Raw genomic sequence first — 7665 nt, forward strand, 5'->3', positions numbered from 1 at the left:
AATAATAATAATAATGAAGAGGAAGAGGAGGAGGAGGAGGAGGAGGAGGAGGAGGAAGAAGAAGAAGTCAGAAAACATAGAAAGTATCGGGAGGGCATTTCAGGGATTAATCAGACACTGAAATCACTTGCTATTTATTTTTTCCACAGCTTTTATGCCCGATGTAAACTGGGGGAGAAGGTAATGAAAGACCTTATATACATGATACAAAAGGTTAACTCACATAGTCAACTCTGGGACATCAATCATTAGCATTCTGTTGTCTAGGTAGCGGGGTGTCTCAAGTCATGTACTCTAGGTCACCTCATAGTTATAAAGGAAAGGGTCAGAAGCACATCTGCATATCCTGACCACCCATCAGGATGGCACTGAGCTATCTTAACTTCAAAAGGGCCAGACAACCACCTCCTGAGTTAGGAGGTGCAATTAAGTCTGTAGTCTCCAAACTCTCTGACCAGCATACAAGGTGGAAATGGGCCTGCATTTTCCAGCCTCCACACTCCTGTCTCCTCCTGCTTTATATTCCTCTCTGGCCAGCCATACCATTCCTGTCTCCACCTCCCTAGTGCTGGGATTAAAGGTGTGTGATCCCAAGTGTTGGAATCACCTTTGTGTGAGCTCGGTTTCTCTTTTAGATAGGATCAATTTGTGTAGCGTGCAGGGTGGCCTTGAACTAACAGAGATCCAGCTGTGTCTCCCCCTCAAGCCACTACCCACAAACACTGAGGTTAAAGGTGTGTGCTACCAATGTCTGGCTTAACTCTGCACTCTGATCTTCAGGCAAGCTTTATTTGTTAAAACAAAAACAAAAAATCACTACAATGAACCCTCTCACAGGGACTATGCACAACTTTAGAGAAATGTAGGTGTTTTGTAAGGGAATTTACTGGGCTTGGAGAAACATGATGTTTCACACAGAGAAGGTTCTTGGGCAGGAAATGCAGACAATAAATTGCAAGTGACCCTGGTTGGAATAATGGGTGGTACCCTCAAAGACAATGACCTACAAGGAATGCCTGCCAGGGTGTGCTAGCAGGCATCAGTCTTTCCGCAGAGATAATGGAAAGTCAGTGGAGGAGCCGGGGTAATTATTTGTTTCATTGGGGGTTCATGTTTTAGATAGACAAGAAGGTATCACAGAAGTTTCCTTCACCATATATTGTTACACTCTCCTTCTCTTCAGAACAACTGGTATTGGAGAGTTGTTGGCTGAGGTTTCTGTCTTGCCGGATCCCGAAGCCATTCAGTTCCAAAGAAACACACAGAGGTCTACATTAATTATAAACTGGTTGGCCTATTAGCTCAGGCTTCTTATTAACTCTTATATCTTACATCTTAACCCATAATTCTTGTCTGTGTTAGCTACGTGGCTTGGTATCTTTATCAGTGAGGCATTCTCATCTTACTTCCTCTGCATCTGGGTGAGGACTGCAGACTGACCTTTCCTCTTCCCAGAATTCTGTTCTCGTTGCCCCACCTATACTTCCTATTTGGTCACTCTGCCTATACTTCCTGGATGACTACTGGCCAATCAGTATTTTATTAAAATAATTCAAGTGACAGGATAAAAGACCATTGTCCCACAGCACTTCTCCCCCCCTTTTTTCAAAACAGGAAATCTGAATCTAATATCCTTTGTGTAACCAACACTCTAAACAAAGATAAATATCGTAATCCATTTTTTTGGGAATGTGGGCATAGTTTTCCAGACTACTTCCTGCTGATTAGGGGTATTGATAATCTTATGGGGACCTAAAGAAAATTTCAAATTATGATCAAGTCCTGACTGGAATATTCTGTGAGGCTTGATAATCTGAGCCAGCAGTCTTGAGGCTGTTCTAAATGCAGAACTCAGAGGAAACTCCAACAGAGGTCCTCTGAAATATTGGATTGTCTGGACCATCTGCTCCTATTGGAGATTTTTCAGGGGGTCTTTCTCGATCAAACCCGATTTTTCTTAACCTAGAATGAATCCACAGCCTCTCATTTCCTGTGGAAACAAAAGCAAAACCTCTTCTCCAAAGTAACATGTCTTTAGACTTAAATTTTGAAGTCAAAGCATTTTCAAAATATATATGTTGTATTAATCCAGCAGAATTTGTAATCAAATGTCTTTTAGCAGCTGTTGTTCCTTCCTCAGCCATTAAACCATTTAAAGACAACACAATAACATACAGTATCCATACTCTGTGTATTTTCCATCTTTATGTGGCTTTATTTTAAACTTTATTTTTATTTTTAATTTTTGGCTTTTTTAGACAGGGTTTCTCTGTTTATCTTTGGCTGTCCTGGAATTTACTCTGTCGACCAGGTTGTCTTTGAATGCACAGAGATCTGCCTGCCTCTGCCTCCCAAGTGTTAGGATTAAAGGTGTGTGCCACCACACCTTGAACTCACAGAGATACACTTGCCTCTGCCTCCCAAGTGTTGGGATTAAGGGTATGTGCTACCACACTTGTCTACTCTTTTTTTTTTCTTTTTCCTTTTAAGGACTTTAACCTTTTTCTTTTCTCTCCCAAGCGCGCGCGCGCACACACACATACACACACACACACACACATACATTTGAACACACTGTAAACTGAGGCTTTTTTGTTTGAATCTATCTTTACTATATATCTCACTTTTTCTGATCACATGAGTCTTTAACTTGCTAAGCGATGTGGCTAGGATTAAAGCCATGGCATTGATGGCTGGATCTAGCCCATTCCTTAGATTTCTGAGAGTCTAGCTTCATGGCAGAGGTACTGGCCAGAGTCATGTTTATCGTCACAACTCTATGGCATTTCAAAGTCTATGCCACCACCAAGAAGCATGTATCAGCTATTCATCAGCACCATTTAAGTGTTTTGTGGTAGAGCCTCTTAAAAGAGCTGCAAGGTTTTTGCAGCTAAAGCTGAGTCAGAAAGCCTATCTCAAATAAGACACACTTGCTTCTAGCAAGCAAAGTCCACCTGAGAAAATACTGCTACCAAAAAGCCATGCTTAACTCTTCTTTTGTGTCTAGAATTACTTCCCAAGCTCTCTCAGGTTTTATATGGATGCAATTGTCCACGTTGGCACCATTTTGTTGACACAGGTTTCTGTCTTGCTCCATTCCATAGCCATTCAGTCCCAAAGAAACACACAGAGGTCTACATTAATCATAAGCTAGTTGGCCTATTACAGAGTGTATTTTGAGATGATGGTCCTTGGATTATTAGTAAATTCCCCTACACCTACTGAAATTAGTCCTGCCCTCCAACCCCTCATAGTTGCAGATTCTATTTTCTATTATTAGAAACATGAAACAAACTCTAGAAACAGAAACTGGGGGTGTTAGTGTAGTGTTTACACATTCTTAATACTTCTTTAACATGGGACTTGCAATGGAGTAAGAGGGAAAACCATGGTGGGAACAGGAATATTAATCATAAGTAAAACTAGGTGACTGGCAAGATAAAAGTGGAGATACCTGACTACACTGGCTATAATCTCAAAGCTTTTAACTCCATTTGTGCTGTCTGTTTTGTGTAAATAAACATGTAGAAATTGTTTGAGCTTTATGGAGAGAACAATTTGTAAAGAGGTGAAATGGTTATAAGAATTCAGTATCCTTCCTTCCTGGGACAGAGAAAGCAAGGCTAAGATGAGTTATTTCAGGAAGGAGATGACACTGAGATTCTACTGTCAGTTTATGCCACAGATTTAACATGCCTTGAACAGATAAAAGTTTATTACAGTGCATAACAAATGCAGAGATGTTGATGATGTTAAACATTTTCTCTTAATTAACCAGATTATAGCCACTGAATTATGAACAACCTCAATGCTGTATGTAAAAGAGTCCTTTTAGAAGTCTATCATTTATATGAATCATATTGCTTATGCCTACGTTGGTATTTATTGTATTATAATGTAAGTATATGCTGTCACAGTTCAGTGGTTTTATCATATGGTCCTCTTGATGATATTGATAATTCATTAGCATCACATTGTTGGTTGTTTGTCCTCCCTGCTATTTTGTGTGTGTGTGTGTGTGTGTGTGTGTGTGTGTGTGTGTGTGTGTGTGTGTGCGTGCGCGCATATGTGTAGTTTCTTGAGATAGGGTCGCACTCTGTAACTCCAGTTGGCCTCAAACTCATGGCTTTCCTCCTGCCTCAGTTTCTGGTATTACTGGGTGAGCCACTATGCCTATACTATCCAGTAATTGTATCAGTTGAGGCTAATCATGAAAATAAGACCCATATCAGATGACTTCCTGGAGGAAATTAATAAAAGGAACTGTTTTCAAGGTGTTGAAAGCCCTGAAAAACTTGCAGGGGATCATGGGGAAGGATTAAAAGACAGGGAGGAGATACCATCACAATACACCAGGGAGCCCCAGGACCCCAGAATCCTAGTCAAGACATTTCCCTAAGAGCTAGTACAAAAGAGGGAGCTATAGCCAGTGGAAACTGGAGATGCTGGGGAAAGACGTTGTTTCCTGAGCAGGAAAAGCGGGTAAAATATTCTTGTTTCTCTTTCCCTCCCATCTTCTCATCTTTCACACCTGCTTGACACTGTACAAACATATTAGGGAACAAATGAACAAGAGTCTAGGAAGACTGCAGAAGTAAGCCTTCTACGACACAGACAGAACAGGGAAAGGGTGGACAGCAAACAGAAGAATAACCAGCATTGTGATTGTCCTCAAGAAGCAGAGATGGGAAGAGTGAAAAGTCAAGGCCAGATTAGAATCCTCACCTATTAGGCTAATATCCTTTTAATTCATCCAAATGTTAAACGTAGACTTTTAAAAATTAGCAATTAATGATAATTATACTTATTATTATTATTATTAGGAAATTATAAAGACATCCCCTCAAGAAATATAATGTAAGACTCAAAGATTTAGATTTAGAAAAGGTTTAATGACAAAATGAGTGATTAATGGTGAGATCCAAGGTCAGGAACCTGGGTCAACCATCATGGCTTCTCTACATAGTCTCTGCTTCCTACATCACCAATAAAAGTTAATACTTTTTTTGCGGTAGCTACGCAATACCCTGAAAGACTAGCTTGCCAAAGATGTCTCTGCTACTTAACAGCAGATCTGGAACAAAGGGACAGCTGATAACCATAGGCAGCCATCAATAGTAGAACAGGATTAGCCGGCTCTGCTAACTCAGCAGTGCAATTCAGAAATCAGTTCTCCTTGTGTATCCAGAGTCCCTTGGTTTCTAGAGACTGTTAATTATCGTCTGTTGCCACCACTCAAAGCCATTCTTTTCAGGCTTTACATCTGGATTTCTAGAGGCTTCCAGCCAACTTATTTGACCAATCTTCATCATTTGCCGCAGCCAACCTTTCCCTTCTCCTTAAGCTAAATATCTTCCTCCATGGGCTCCAAACCAACACACACCTAGCGTAGTTTCCTCCTATTTCATGGGCTTCCTCCTCTGACCTCTTCCTGGGACCACTTTCTCTTGGTAACCCATAAATGTTGGTGTGTACGAGGGCTCTGCTTTCTTCACTTTCACTAGTGGTTCTCAACTTTCCTAACGCTGCAGCCCTTTAACACAGTTCTTCATGTTGTGCTGACCCCTGACCACAAAATTACCTTCATTGCTACTTCATAGCCTCAATTTTGCTACTGCTATGAATTGTAAAGTAAATATCTGATATGCAAGCTATCTGATATGTAACCCCTAAGACAGGGCCACTGGACCCCTAAAGGGGTCATGACCCTCAGGCTGAGAACTGCTGACTTATACATATACAACACATATTTTTCTTCTGGACTTAGTTATAGTTTCATAGCTGCAGGACTAAAATATGTACTTAAAAGTTAGTGTGCATTTAAGCACTGATTTTTATGAAATATGGTATAAAGGGGAGGTAAAATGATAACTTAATCTGTTTGTATAAACTGTCTCCAAGATTTAGGGAAAAGTTTTATGCGCTTTTTGGAGGAAAACACACAGAAGTAGCCGTAGTCATGGGAGACTGGGAGAGATGCACACTTTTGGGTCAGACCATCTCAATTGTTTGAGGTGAGGGTTATTTGGACTTTGTATACAATGAACAGTTATAGGTGGTAGTTCATTTTTCTCTGCTTCTTAAAGTGGTTTGGAAAATAAGGCCTATTAAAATAGGAGGCAAACTAATGACCAATATAAACTACAAAGAGTGTATCTGAGGAAATAGAAAGTAATAAATCAGAAAGGTTCAGACCCAAAGTGATTTTGGGGACATCCTTTGACAAGAGGCTTTTTAAGCATGAATGCTAAGGAATCATAAGCAATGGTTAGTCACAGCTCTTCTGTGGCCTTGTTTGATCTGTCCCACTGGGGAGATTCTAGTTGTATAATCAAGGTCTTGTTGACTGCTTCTGATTGGCTGAGCTTAAGTTTTGTTTTCCTTTACTACAGTCATTTACAAGAAATGGGTCAAGTTAAGTTTCACTCATGTTTGCAAATCAAGAAGGGTTAAGGTCTCTGATGATGAGGTTGAACAGGCTTTGTGTGCTCAGACAGATATGAGGCCTGAGTAAACACTGGTCTCATGTAGCCCAGACAGGATTCAGACTCACTATGTAGCTAAGGATGCTCTTGAACTTCTAATCCTCCTTACTCTACAACTGGGATTACAGGTGTGTGACACCATACCATCTTGTGTGGTACTGGACCTCATACCCACTACTCAAGAACACTACTACATGAACTACATCCCCAGACCAGAATTTCTGAACAACTCTTTTTAGATTACCTACCTTTCTTACTCATTTTCAACCATCTTGCTGCCATCAGAACAAAACCAAGCTTGGTTCCTCTCCTTTGCTGCCAACCACTGAGTGCCACTGGCTGCTAAACAAACACACTGTGTCTAGCTGCCTTGACCTTCTGAAGGCACATCTGCGGTGCAGGATGTAGGGTCAGTCTTCCACACTGTGTGATGACATGTTACTCTAATTGTTTTTTATCAATGAAAACTCAGGAGTCAGATATTGGGGTAAGGGCCTGAAAGATCAGAGAAGCAGAGAAGCCATCGATCCTACCTACTTGCTCCATTCTTTCCTCCAAACAGAGAGCCCAATCCCTTCCTGTCCCGCCTTACTACTTCCTGTCCTACCTGTCCTACATCTTCCAAATGTCTACAGTTAATTTAGATCAGCTGGTGGCTAACTCCATCCTCTGGGTCCAATCAAGCTTTATTTGTCAGAACACGATCAAATATCACACAACAATGTGAAGAATGCCTATTTGTCTTCTTGTCACCTTCCCTTGGAGACACAATAGAAACCTTCAGCTTCTTGTTGAAACTGACCTCCACACCAGCTCCCTCTTCATCTTGCCAGTTTAGAAGGTTGTAACTCTAGTCTTCTGGTTGATCAGCCCTCATTTTTACCTTCCTTTCATGGCCCATGAGGGTAACACTGAGTGGGAGTGCGCTTGACTAACATGTGAAAGCCCTAGGCCCATCCTCAGCACAACATAAAAAACAATCACTCAGTCACACAAATCAGAAGTAGCTGGTGTTATGGTTTTGGTCCCTTTAAGAGACAAGCCACGACCACTCTCTTCCCCATCCTCTGAGGCAGGCTGATCTTCAGTTTCCAGCCTGAGCTTGCTCTCTTTTCCATCTTCCTCTCAGAGAGGCAGCTTCGCTTCTGCCTCTCTCCCCACTTCTCTGCTTCCCCCTTCT

The sequence above is a fragment of the Microtus ochrogaster genome, linkage group LG4 (assembly GCF_000317375.1).
Source record: "Microtus ochrogaster isolate Prairie Vole_2 linkage group LG4, MicOch1.0, whole genome shotgun sequence".
In the NCBI taxonomy this organism is placed as follows: Eukaryota; Metazoa; Chordata; class Mammalia; order Rodentia; family Cricetidae; genus Microtus; species Microtus ochrogaster.